The sequence below is a fragment of the Typopeltis vanoorti genome, chromosome 16 (genome assembly GCF_054136105.1).
Source record: "Typopeltis vanoorti isolate ZY-2024b chromosome 16, IOZ_Tvanoo_1.0, whole genome shotgun sequence".
NCBI classification, from domain to species: Eukaryota; Metazoa; Arthropoda; class Arachnida; order Uropygi; family Thelyphonidae; genus Typopeltis; species Typopeltis vanoorti.
Window position 1 is genome coordinate 12,598,761 of NC_143564.1, and position 13,987 is coordinate 12,612,747.

At 36.4% G+C, this 13,987-nt stretch overlaps 1 protein-coding gene across 1 annotated transcript in view; it reads left to right on the forward strand.

The window, feature by feature from the left end:
- The window catches only part of LOC150097850 (tyrosine-protein phosphatase 10D-like), a 501,687-nt gene that overhangs the window by 420,863 nt on the left and 66,837 nt on the right, over positions 1 to 13,987 (forward strand). The window lies entirely within an intron of this gene.

Genomic DNA, 13,987 nt, shown 5'->3' on the forward strand with positions numbered 1-13,987 from the left:
CAAGTTATAACATCCATCTGAAATGTTTCTGTGAAGTTTTTTTCCTTGTCTGAATCAAAACTTGATTCTTTGGAATCTCACATTTTTATGGAGCAGAAATTGCAAACAGCACAAGACAAGGTATAATTTCTCAGTAATGGAGGCTGCAACAAGTTTGAAATAAGTGGTGAGTGACCCAGCAGATTCCACTCACACTGGTAAAGGAGCTTTGTACCACCAGCAATAAGGTCATAGAACTGCTGGTGATACAAAGTGAAACATTTTAGTCACACCATCTCATATGTTATTATATTTATATATAATAACATATAAATGTTATTATACTTCTCTCCTGAAAAACCTCCAACTAAAAGCATGAAAGGTCGCTTAAGGATCAAAGCCAGATAAATGGGAGGAGACCTCCACATTGTCTTTAAAGAAAGTGAAGAACCAACTGGGACTTTTAACCTAATGTCCAATCCTCACCTTCATGTAGTGCACCCTGTTAGCAGTTATCCACTGAGTACTGAACGAACGAGTTGAGCAAATTGTACTTTTTATTGACTTAAACCACAAATATATATAATTGTACAACGTGATGAGATTTCATGTTGGCTGGGACATTGTGTGCTTAAACAAGGCTCCCACTGATTTTGTAAAGGAACCAGAGCAAGCAGTGAAAAATCAGCTACTGGAACAAACTCAAGCTCAACTTCTAGAAAAAGAACAACAACAAACTTAACATTAATGGAAAGGAAATTGAGGCTTGCTGAAGAACTGAAAAAGTACCGCATGGACATAATTAGCATCACTGAAAGAAAGAAGGCAAAAACAGGTGAGATCTTACTAATTATTATATTTGGCAATAACAATCAAGGAAAGGAAGAAGTAGCAATAGCATTCAACGCTAAACATGAAGATAAATTTTTTGATCGGAAGGCAGTTTCAACTAGAGTTATGTATGCAAAGTTCATTGGTATTGATAATGAATCCATGGGAGGGGTGCCAAAAATATACTACGGAAATGATGACTTGTGCAATTTAATTAGATTCTATAGTTGGCTTTCTTTTGAAATGTGACAAATTTACAGACTGAATAGAACAAAAATGATAAGGTCATCTTCATACCTAGAAGAACCATTTCCGAATGAGCTGTGTCTTGTAAGTAGAGTTTTTTCCCCAAGATCCTACCATTTTATTGGATTTCAAAATACCAGGAATTAAATTAATATTCCAGGAACTCCAAGAATTTTAATTTTTTCAACATCCAAAATAAGAAGCCATGCTAATTCGACTTACTAAATCATTATGATATTTGTATCCTAGGTAAAAATTTTTGAATAAAGAATAATAATATTTACCCTCATGGTACTGAGTACTAGAGAGCATACTTTTGCAGCCCTAATTAGCACCTTCTAAGAAAAATAGTAAGGAGATCTTGACTTTTGAGTCAAGATCAAATGAAACTTATTTGTGCCTGTGGTTCCACAGAAGATTCTCCTAAGGAAGGGATTTTTTGAGTCATTCGAGCAAGTAACTAACATAAAGGAAATGGAAAAAGTGATACTTGTTGGAGATCTAGACAGTAGAGTAGCAAGTGAATCCCACCAGACATGCAGAAATGTTATGGGAAAATTTGAAGAAAAGTGCAAAGCTAATAATAATGGTAAGTATCTGCTAGATTTCTGCTCAGGATATAGGCTAGTTATTATTAACACCATCTTCCAACATAAAGATGTATAAGTTCATGTGGAGAAGAGACACCAGAAATAGAAAAGCCTCATTGACTGTGTTATTGTTGACAGTGATGTCTTTATGCTGGTTTAGGATACAAGAATGTACAGAGGATTTGAAATTGAAAGTGATCATCGCTTAGATTTACGTAGGTTAAAAATCAATATTACACTGAAAAGAATAGAATGTAAAAAAGTTGAGCAGCTTTGTGATAAACTGGAGACTCAACTATACAAACATATTGAAGAAATAATGTAATGGTTCTAAAACAAGAACCAAACCTTGGAGTCTTAGTAGCCAACTCTGTAGAAAACATTGATTGTTTTAATACGGAAATACCGTGAGCAGACATATCAATTTCAAAAATATAATAACGGAAAAACTCACGTTAAATATTATTTAACGTGAGTTTTTCACTCTCCTAACTTAAATAGATCCAATGGTTTACGTCTATCCCCTTTATGGGAGATACTTTATAAATCAGCTAATCTTTCCTAACTTTTTATTGTGTATATGTATATATATATATATATATATATAATTTTTTTTTGTTGTTTTTTTTGTTAGGAAATTTATTGACTTTTTTAGTTATCTTACGTTAGCTACTTAGGTGGTGCCCTTTGGAATTGTTAGTTATTGTTCAATTAGTTTTATAAATGTGCTGAAGATGCCTGCAACACACAGGCTAAAATTATACTATTAAATAATATTTAACATGAGTTTTTTCCGTTATTATATTTTTGAAAACATTGATTGATTCAGCTAGGGAGGCTTGAGAATGTGGTGAAGTTATCTGCAAGGATAGAAAAATAAGAACATCATGGCAGACACAAGAATTTAAAGAAGTAATTCAGCAAAAGATAAAAGTGTTCCAAAAGTTCCTCACAAATTAGTCAACAGATGCCTAAAAGAATGCAGTAAAATGTAAGAGTAGCAAAACAAAATTGATGGGAAGACTGCAGTAAAAATATAGAAGATGAATACCAGAAAGGTGGTAAAATGTTCTGAAGGCTATTGAAAAAGTTTAGAAATGGAGAACAGAGTATTGTAAATAGAATAAAAGATGATAAAGGTGATGTGAAAAACTGACGATAAGCATGTCTTAGATGTCTAGAGTAATTACTATGAAAGACTTAAACAAAACAAGCGTTGACAGAACCATACTAGACAATATTCAAGAAGAATGCAAAGAGGAATACATATAAAGCTGTCAAAAACTTGAAATGTGGAAAGGCAACTGGAGTAATGATATTTGACCAGAAATGCTTAAATATGGAGGTATGAAAATTTTGCAGTGGCTATACTGCATAATTCAGAGGATCTGGGCAGAAGGTCAAATTTCAGATGATTGGAGTAGATCTGTCATAGTCTATAAAAAAAGGGAATAAAGCTGAATGTGAGAATTACAGAGGAATTTCTTTACTGAGTGTTCTAGGTAAAATTTTTGCAAACATACTTTGAAAAGAAGTTGAGAAAAACAAGTTGGATTCGGGCTAAATTGAGGTTGTCAGGATCATATTTTCACTTCATGACAAATAGTTGAGTAATCATGGGAATATGACAAGGTGCCTGGAGAAAAGCTTTTCAAAACACTACAATTATATGGAGTAAATGGAACATTATACATAAGCAATACATTATATTTAAATTGTAAGTCAGGAGTTAGATTTGAAGAAAATACAGAAAGATAATTTGATGTAAAATCAGGAGTAAGACAAGGATGCACATCATCTCCCTCTTATTCATTATCTATATATCATTATGAAAGAAAGTGACATTAAACCTGATATTAGAATTAGAGATATCAAATTTAGCTGTTTGCCTTATGAAGATAATGTTGTTCTCCTAAACACCTTCTGTGCAAGTCTCTGGGATTCTTGAACTAAATTGAATAACAGCTGTAATAAATTTGCCATGAAAATCGCCAATAAAAAGACCAAAAGTATGAAAATAGGCAGGAACATAGAAAACTTAAGTCATTCTGAATGGAGTATCCATTAAAGAAACAAAATATTTCAGCAATTTAGGCACAGTTTTTAGTGAATATGACAAATTAATTATGGAAATAGACAACAGAATAAGCAGAGCTGATATAGTGGAGAACCAGTGGAATAAATTTATATGGAATAAGAGAGAAATTAGCCAAAGCACTGAACTAGTGCTTTGGCTAATATCTGTGTTCTAACTAGTTTTAAGTTATGAATCTGACAGTTGAGTTAGAAATAAAGCACTTGATCAAAGATTAGAAACCACAGATATGAGATGTCTGAGGAAGATTAGGGGAGTGAACAAGTGGCAATGATTGCAGAATCATAGTAAAAACGAAGACATTAGGAAGGAACTTGTCATTGTGTTGCATTTAAGAACGTGTTTTCACACTGATCTAAGGTGGTATGGTCACTTAAACAGAATGGGGTAGGAAAAGTTAGCAAAACAGGTGTTTGATGCCAAGATGAGGAGAGATACCCAGAGGAAGACCAAGGGCTAGGTTGATTGATTCAATCAGAAATGCCTTAGAACAGTGTTTCCCAACTTTTTTTGGATCATACCCCACTGAAATGCCTCAAAGATTTTGATGCCCCCCCCCCAGCATAATAGTCAGCTGAGTTCTGAAAAAGTATAATATAAATATAAATATGTACTTTAAATAAAAAAGGAACATAGGTAAAACTGTTTTTAATTTGACTTTCTTCAATGAATATAAATTTTATATTATACTTTGTATATTATAAAACATAAATCGAACTGAACTCAGGAAAATAAAATCCAAGTTAATGCGATCCTTGAGCTTGATGTTTGCTGCAAAGAGTTTTTATTTAAGGTACTAATTTAGTCATTTTCAATCTCAAATCCCCATGGTTTGTGATATCCAGGTGATTTCTTTTTTTCAGTAGCAAGTCATTTACAGCACTAAAGCCACATTCAACTAAATATGACGACGGGAAGGGCAACAGTATTTTTTTTTTTTTTTGCAAAACTAGTTGAATTTCAGTATTTTGTTTCTGTCTCATCAGAAAGCCATACCATATATGGTATGGCTTTTATGTTAAATAAATTCCTTTTATGTTAAATAAATTTCTAATAGACTCATCATTTTGCTTTTCTGAGAGTTCTTCTTCTTGATACTGTATTTATGTTGATTAGCTTACATCACTACTGTACTAGTGATGTCAGCTTTTTTTCTCGGAAAGTCAGGATTGCAACATTGACAATTTATTGCCGACAATGGTAAGTTTTTTTAGTATATCGGTGACGAGGTGGCGAATGCAACGTCATTTTCTAATTTCCCCCTGTGGGGCATACGCCCCACATTGGGAAACACTGCCTTAGAAGAATGAAATATTAGATATGGCAATATTGGAATGAGTAGTAGATTGATTTGGAAGCAAATTGTTAATACGAGATTATTAATAATGCAATCTTATTCATATAGTGCTATCATAGTAGCCTGAATACCCCTTGATGGTACAAATCAGGAAACTTATGATGATAAAAGCATGAAAATGAGCTAATTGAATGATGTAAATGGATGACAAGCTATGCTTTCAAAATTTGGAATGAATTTTAATACATTGACCATTCAAATTTTAGAATGAACAAATATAATACCTCACTCAAATAATACCTCACTCAATTGAGTGAGGTATTTCACTTTGAAAAAAATTACGAAATGGACAGACATTGGAGACTTAACTGGAACAAAAAAAAGAGAAATGAAATGAACAGTATGACAACAATTACTTGTATTTCTCTAGTGCCATTGACAAAACCAAGAACTGAGGTATCTATTTATGCCAAGTTGGGTAGGGCGATAGTGAATGCAGAAGATGTCAAAATCTTGCTGGATGACTTGGATAGATTGGAGTTCTGGGCTAAGGAGAATGGAAGTCAATTTAATGTGACGAAATGTAAAGTTATGCATTTTGGGGTGAAAAGATTAGCAGCAGTATACCACATTGGTGGAACTGTACTCCAGGAGATTGATGAGGCCAGGGACTTGGGAGTGTTGGTGGATAGGGAGATGAAATTTAGGGGGCACATTGCAAAAGTAGCTAAATCAGCTCATCAACTCACTTGGTTGTTGAAAAATACCTTGACGAGCAGAGACAAGCAAGTTATTGTACCTCTGTACCGAGCCTTGATAAGACCTCATCTCGACTACTGTGCCAAGATTTGGTCACCTAGGTTACTTCTTGATGGGGAGGAGGTGGAGAGGATCCAGAGACGAGTGACTAAGATGATAGCGGGTCTATGGAATGAACCATATGAGAACAGGTTGAAGATTTGTGGGTTGCAGAAATTAGTTGATAGGCGGAAAAGGGGAGATATGATTGAGACATTCAAATTGCTAAAGGATTTCTATAGGATTAATTCAGAGGATATTTTTGAGATAGGACTGGTGGTGGGAGAACTAGGGGACACCTATGGAAGCTGGGCAAGAGTGTGGTTAGCAGGGGTGTTAGAGCTGGGTTCTTTACTTTTAGAGTGGTAAATGAGTGGAATAAGTTGCCAGAGTCTGTAGTGGGTGCTATGACGGTGAGTGAGTTCAAGGCAAGTTATGATAGATACTGTGAGAATGTCGTATAGTTGTGTGGACATGATCTTTAGGGCCTCCCTCGATGAGTCTAAGGACTCCCTGGAGTCGCCCGTAATAATAATAATAATTATCCATAAAAAAGAATTGATTAGATAAACTGGTAAAAGTGAATGAAGGATAAGTATGTTAAAATTTGAAATACACAAGATGAATGTGAGTAACAAATGAATTCAATCCTTTTGAGTATTAAGGAATACAAAAAATTACAATATTTTGAAAAAAAAACCCACTAATAATTATGGTTAAGTACCTATTGGATTTTTGTATTATGATATGCAATAGTCATTACTGTTACCATATTCCAACATAAATTCATATGGAGAGAACACGCAAGAAATGAGAAGTCTTATGGACTCTCTGGTTGTTGTGGATGGTCATATCTTCTCATTGGTTCTTGTATTTGAGACAAAAATAAATATCATATTGAAAGAAAATGTAAGAAAGTTTTAAATTAATAATCAAAGTTGATTATGAAGTATCATCAACATAAGTATCAATAGAGAAGTGGAACTCAACTGTCAGAAGAATTAGAGAAGTACTACCTTGACTTAATTGGTGTTACCAAAACAAAGGAAACAGATGAGAATCTTCTAAATAACGATAATACAAGATTTTACATGCAGGCAGTAATGATCAGGGGAAATGAAGGAATAGCTATATTGTTCATATTGCTAAAATTTTTGCAATATGATCAATATCCTGCCTCAAAATACTTTTCTAGAAATGCCAGCTAAATCCACTAGGTTGTGGATGACCTTCATCACCTAGCTTATTGGATGGCAGAAGTGGCAGATGCCATGTTTGGTCTTCAGAGCAAGAGTTTCTGTGCGTCCCCCCTTTTTCTCCATGCATGATACCCTTCAGGGACATCCCTAACATGAATAGAGATTTAGAACCTCCTCCATTTTGAGAGAACATCAGTAAAAACAGTGGTGTGCAGGCACCTCCTGATAGTGCTTAAGTCCAAACCCATCAGTAATAAGTCAGGAGACTTCCCAGTCAACTTGCAAAAAGTGTTATTTGTGGTGGTGGCAGGTGGTAAATGGCATTGTATGTTGATGGTGGTAGTAGTAGTAGTAGTGTTGTAGTTGGAGAATTAAGTAGGGAAGATTAAGTTGGGTGTACTTGGAGTAGTGTTCCCCCCCCCCCCCACCTTCCACTTACTCTGCCAGGTCATACTTGGAGAGGGAATCTGAATAGTGGTATTTGGGAAGCACTGTTGAGGCCATGTTATGGCAAGGAGACGACACTCTCCGTATGGTTGTCATGTCCAAGAGGCTATCTCCTCTCACTGCATGTCCCTACTCTGTCCTTCCATCTAACCATAAATGAATGTATGATGAAACATATAAACATTGTCAATAACACTGCAACAAAAAGAAATCTCCCTCAAAAACCAATCCTATCAAAAAAGACAGACCAAACACATACAAATCACAATATTCTCCACAAAGAAATAATCACTTTCACATCCACTTTACTAACATCTGAGACATTAATACCAACCTAAATCACATTCATCATCACTTATTCTTGACAAAAACTCAAATTGCATTTGAGTTTGTTTGTTTTTTTCATCCCTGTCCAAACTACACACTTCACAATTCCTTTTGCTGCAAGGAAACTCATTTATAATTTCCTGCTTTTGGCCACTGCTGGTTCAAGGTTTTCTTTCCCCATTTAGTAATATTCATCTGCTGCATTAACTAGTCTCTAAACTTTGGAAACTGCTCTGACTTCTTCACCTTCTGTTCCGTGAGGCTCAACCATTTGCAATACAGCTATTCAAATGATGACATCATTTTTCCCAGCTGACTGCCACTTTTCCCCAACACCAACCAAGTTGGAGAAGATGTAGAAGTCTTTGCTATAAGCAGTGAGCTAACACAAATTGTACATTTACCTACCTGAATTCCTGATAACCTTCTTCCCTCTCCCAATACTCTTAATATCTTTTTAATTAGTTCTCCTTCCAAATACATCCTAGAGGTCACTTCTGCTCTCAGTAACTCAAATCATAATCTGATACAAGTCTCTCCTCTCTTACAGAATGCTTTTCTTCCGATCACTTCTAACTTCATGTCCTTTAATGCTACAAAGGCACCAAGTGGGATGATCTCCGGAATTTCTACTCATCCTTTCTATTGTCAGAGTATTGCTTCCACTCTTCTGACCCAAACTGCTCTAAATGTTTCACAGAAATTATGCACTGGCATGAAGGCCTTCATTTTTCATTCCATAAGAATTCCTATCTGCTTTCAAAGTTCTGATTCAACGGAAAGTGTAACAAAACCATTCAAGAAAAAAAAAATTCAGCTTACACCAGGTGACTTGCATCAAAAACCTTTATCTTCACACAACCTGTACTAAAGCATGCAATAAATGCAAATCAGTCATGTCATTAGAAGATCTGAATCTGATTTTGTAAAGGTCAACAGCAGAAAACTTACCTCTTGTTCAAATAGAAGTCCCACCTTCTGGTTGGTCTCTTGCAAAGGCCATTAGATGTAGTTGTGCTCATTTCTTCTTCCACTTCTCTCTCTCTCTCTTATCCAGATGACACCACTGTTATAGCAGCAAAAAACATAACAAGAATACTAAATAGCTTGGAGACTAAAAAATCTCCTAGTCCTGATGTTATCTCTCTAGTTGTACTCAAACATTGTGTGCTCCAGAGCATCACTTGTCCTTCATCATTTCTCTTCATTCTTCTATACTCAGCTGGCACTTATCCAAAAACACATATAAACAAGCATATATCCACTTGTTCCAAAAGGAGGGAAATAGAAGTCTGCAGTATGACTACTAACCAATTGCCATTGCATCAATCCTCTCCGGCAACATGCTTTCAATCATGTTTGGCATGTGAAGAGAAAGAGTTAAGATAGTTCTAGGTATTTGAGAGAATGATGGGGATTATCAGAAATTCTGGTAGGTAAATGGTAGATTAATAATTTGTGTTAATTTATGGTTAAGGATTATGTAATCCAGAAATCGTGCTCTTTCACAAATGCCTGTGCTTACAATGGGATTCAGAAAGTTATGGCCTGTTGGTTGCAGATCAGATATACTATCCACTCAGTCGATGGATGGATGGCTGGTTTGTTAAAAAAAAAAGAATTTGTTAGCAGGTGGAAGGAAGTTATGATACATCTCTGGTTAGGGCAGTTTTGGATTATGGTTCTCAGCATTGGATCCAGCTTTCTCTGATTCTTTTAACATGCTAAAGCATGTTTAAAGATATAAACATGCTTTAGCATGTTTATATCTTTAAAATAAAAAGTTCACTAAGAATGTTTGTGGGATTATATCAAGAGAATTATGACTCTAGATTGGCTGATTGCAATTTGTTGTTCCTCTTCTTCTTTCCCATCGGTTCCTTATCCTTGCTATTGGTCTTAGTTCAGCAAAACTCTTCTTCTCACATTCTATTCAAGTCAATCTCCTCCATGTATTTTTAGTACATCCATGCTTCCTCTTTCCTTGTGGATTCCATTCCAGGGCTGTGTGATAGATTTCTTCGTGATCTTTACTAAGTGTATGTCCAATTGCAATTTGTTGAACTCAACTAAAGAGAAGGAAGGGTGACATTTGAAGTTTATAAAAGTTTTCAAGGAGTCAGATGGTTAAGAGAAAATAATAATGATAATAACAATAACCCCCCAAGGAACACAGCCTTGTCGTGGCAGTAGGGCTTGCATGCTTCGATGATGTTGATTGCTATGCTGGCAATAACATAGCTACCAGCAGGACTGTCCTTTTCAGACAGATCTCAGCTGAACAGCCAGACTAACAGTGGTAAAAATAATGATGAAAAGCAAGAAGAAATCCATACTGGATCAGTCGACGCCCAGGTCATCAAGGACTGCATCAGATGTTCGGAGATCCTGGGCATCAGATGGCAAGTGGGCCCCATCACCCAGCTCCCCTTGCTTGGGCAACCAGGGCAGGAATCTGAAAAGCAACTGGAAGAAACCAAATGTAAAAAATGGACTGTAGAAGAAAACAGAGAGGTTATGAAATGTTTTTACAGATCAACACGAGAAAAACAGGGTTTTAGAAAGTGTATGCACATGATTTGGAAACAAAAATTTCCAGAATCTGCAATAACAGAACAAAGACTTATGGACCAAAAGAATTTCATTTTCTGCAACAAAATATTTACTAAACTTGAGCTGCAAGAATTATGTAATAAACCAACAGCTCCAGTAACTTCAAATCATCAGGAGGAAAGAATTGCTGAAGTTACCGAAGAGCTAAAGCAAAGAATTATAGCAACTGCACAGAAAATTAAAAGATATGAATCAACCAATATGTACAAAATATTTTTAGTAGAAATGCAAACAATCATTTTCACCAGAAAGAGAAGAAATACTCAAATTTTGGAAGTCAATCTGGGATCATCCGAACATCTGATGCAGTCCTTGATGACCTGGGCGCTGACTGATCCAGTATGGATTTCTTCTTGCTTTTCATCATTATTTTTACCACTGTTAGCCTGGCTACTCAGTTGAGATCTGTCTGAAAAGGACAGTCCTGCTGGTAGAAGAGCTAAAGCAAAGAATTATAGCAACTGCACAGAAAATTAAAAGATATGAAGGAAGAATCGACCAATATGTACAAAATATTTTTAGTACAAATGCAAACAATCATTTTCACCAAAAAGAGAAGAAATACTCAAATTTTGGAAGTCAATCTGGGATAATCCTATTGAATATAATAAAGATTCCTCATGGATTATAGAAATATAATCAGAAATCAAACAAAATCAAATGCAAAATATTATTACTAAAGAAATGGTTAGTATACAAACTAGAAAATTAAAAAATTGGAACGCCTGTCAAGGACAAACTACATGGATTTTGGCTAAAGCATCTAACCAGTCTACATGGCTGAATGGCAGAATAATTTAATTATTTGTTGCAATCAGGCTCAGTGGAAAACTGGATGATATCTAAGCATACTTTTCTCTTCATGAAAAATAAGGATAAGGGTGCAGACCCAAGTAACTATCGTCCTACCAACTATGCTTAAACTGCACAGCAATCAACTGCAATCATAGCAAATTCCATATACCACTACTTATCACCAGATTTATTTGATTGAATAAAAAGACAATTTTCAGAAATCTAGAGGAACAAAAGACCATATCCTTATAGATAAAATGGTCTTCAGAAATTCAAAAAATTACTTGAACATGCATGGATAGACTATAAGAATGCATTTGATTCCATCCCACACTCCTGGATCCTAAAATTATTGCAAACATTTGGAATTAGCTTTGTTTGTTTTTGACAGCTGCTATGAAATCATAGAGCAGTCAAATCATAGCTTTAATAATCAATAATGAATGATTCTGAGATATCAGCATTAACGTGGAATTTTCCAAGGTGATTCCTTGTCACCATTGCTTTTCGACATTTCTTTAATACCTTTGTCCATGATTTTGAAGAAAACAAAACTTGGATATGAAATTCCTAAATATGATATTAAAATTTCCCATCTACTGTATATGAATGGAAAATCGGCACAGCAAATATTACTATTATTACGGGCAACTCCAGGGAGTCATTAAACTCATCGAGAGAGGCCCCAAATCATATTCATCACAACTATTCGACATTCATACAGTATCTATCATACCTCGCCTTAAACTCATTCACTGTCACAGCATCCACCACAGACTCAGGGAGCGCATTCCACTCATTCACTACTCTAAAAGTAAAGAACCCAGCTCTAACACCTTTACTAACCACACTTTTGTCCAGTTTCCATGGATGTTCCCTAGTCCTCCCACAACCAGCCCTGTTCTCAAAAATATCTTCTGAATTGATTTTATAGAAACCCTTCAGTAATTGGAATGTCTCAATCATATCTCCCCTCCTCCGCCTATCAACCAATTTTTGCAACCCACAAATCCTCAACCTGTTCTCATACGGTTCATTCCACAGACCTGCTGCTATCATCTTGGTCACTCGCCTCTGGATCCTCTTCACCTCCTCCCCATCAAGAAGAAACCTAGGTGACCAAATCTGAGCACAGTAGTCGAGATGGGGTCTTATCAAGGCTCGATACAGAGGAACAATAACCTGCTTGTCTCTGCTTGTCAACGTATTCTTCAGCAACCAAGTGATTTGATGAGCTGATTTGGCCACTTTTGCAATGTGTCCCCTAAATTTCAATTCCTTATCCACCAACACTCCTAAATCTCGTGCCTCATCAATTTCCTGGAGCACGGTTCCATCAATGCAGTAAACTGCCGACAATCTTTTCACCCCAAAATGCATAACCTTACATTTTGCCACATTAAATTGACATCCATTCTCCTTAGCCCAGACCTCCAATCTATCCAAATCATCCTGCAAAATTTTGACGTCATCTGCATTCACTATTGCCCTACCCAACTTCGCATCATCCGCAACCAAATGAACTGTTCCTCTCAGATCCTTTCCTATATCATTTATGAACAAATTAAACAGCAGTGCTCCAAAAACAGATTCTTGTGGCACACCACTAGTCACAGGCCGTCTTGTGGACTCTACTCCTGAGTAAACCACTCTCTGATATCTCTCCGTCAACCACCCTCCTATCCATCTCACCAATCCTATGTCCATTCCCATATGCTGCAATTTGCTGATTAGAATTCCATGTGGTATCCTGTCAAAGGCCTTAGCAAGGTCCAGTAGAATCACTGTAAACCCATTACCCTTATCCAGTTCAGCCGTCACTATGTTATAATACGTGAGCAAGTTACTGAGGCATGACCTACCCTTCACAAAACCATGCTGTCCCCGATACAGTATCCCATTTTCTTCTATCCAATCTTGTATTTTCCTCTTGACTATTTTCTCTAAGACCTTGATAATGATTCCTGTTATGCTGATTGGCCGATAATTTTCAACAGCAGCCTTGGAACCACCTTTGTACGGTGGAACTATTTTCCCCTCTTTCCACCCCCTTGGGACTGCCCAGTCCTGAGGCTCAAATTAAACAAAATGGTCAAGGGCACTGACAATTCTTTGGCCGCTTCACGTACGACACGAGCTGGTATACCATCCAATCCCACAGATGTATTGACATTGAGGTTCTGTAATAGACTAGTTACCTCTACTTCATTCATCACAATTCCAGTATAAGCTGTTGGTTCTTCCATTCCTGCAAAGTCACCACTTGGATGATATACTCTTGCAAAGTGCTCGCTCAGTAATTCCACAATATCGACTGATTCGGTTACCTCCCTACCCTCAGCATTTTTTAAGATCATTCTACCATGAGCATTTTTCCTTTTACTTGCAACATATTGAAATAATTGTTTGGGATTCTGTTTAGCCTGCGTGGCCAATTTCCTTTTGTAATCTGCTTTTGCTTTTCTTACCACCCTTGTTACCATCCTGGCCTGAGCTTTATACTGTTCCTGTGCCTGATGGTCACCCTTCTCCTTAAATTCCCTCCACAATTGTTTCTTTTTTTTGCAGCTCAAGCTTAATAGTGTTATTCATCCATTTAACCCCTACTTGATTTATTATTCGGACTCTTGGTATACAGTCAACCATTGCCTCCTGCAAACAGTTCATAACCACCTCCCATGCACTATCAACATCCAGCCCTTGCAGTTTTACATGCCATGGCATTGAGCCAAGCACACACCTAAGCTTGTCATACTTACCAGCCCGGTAA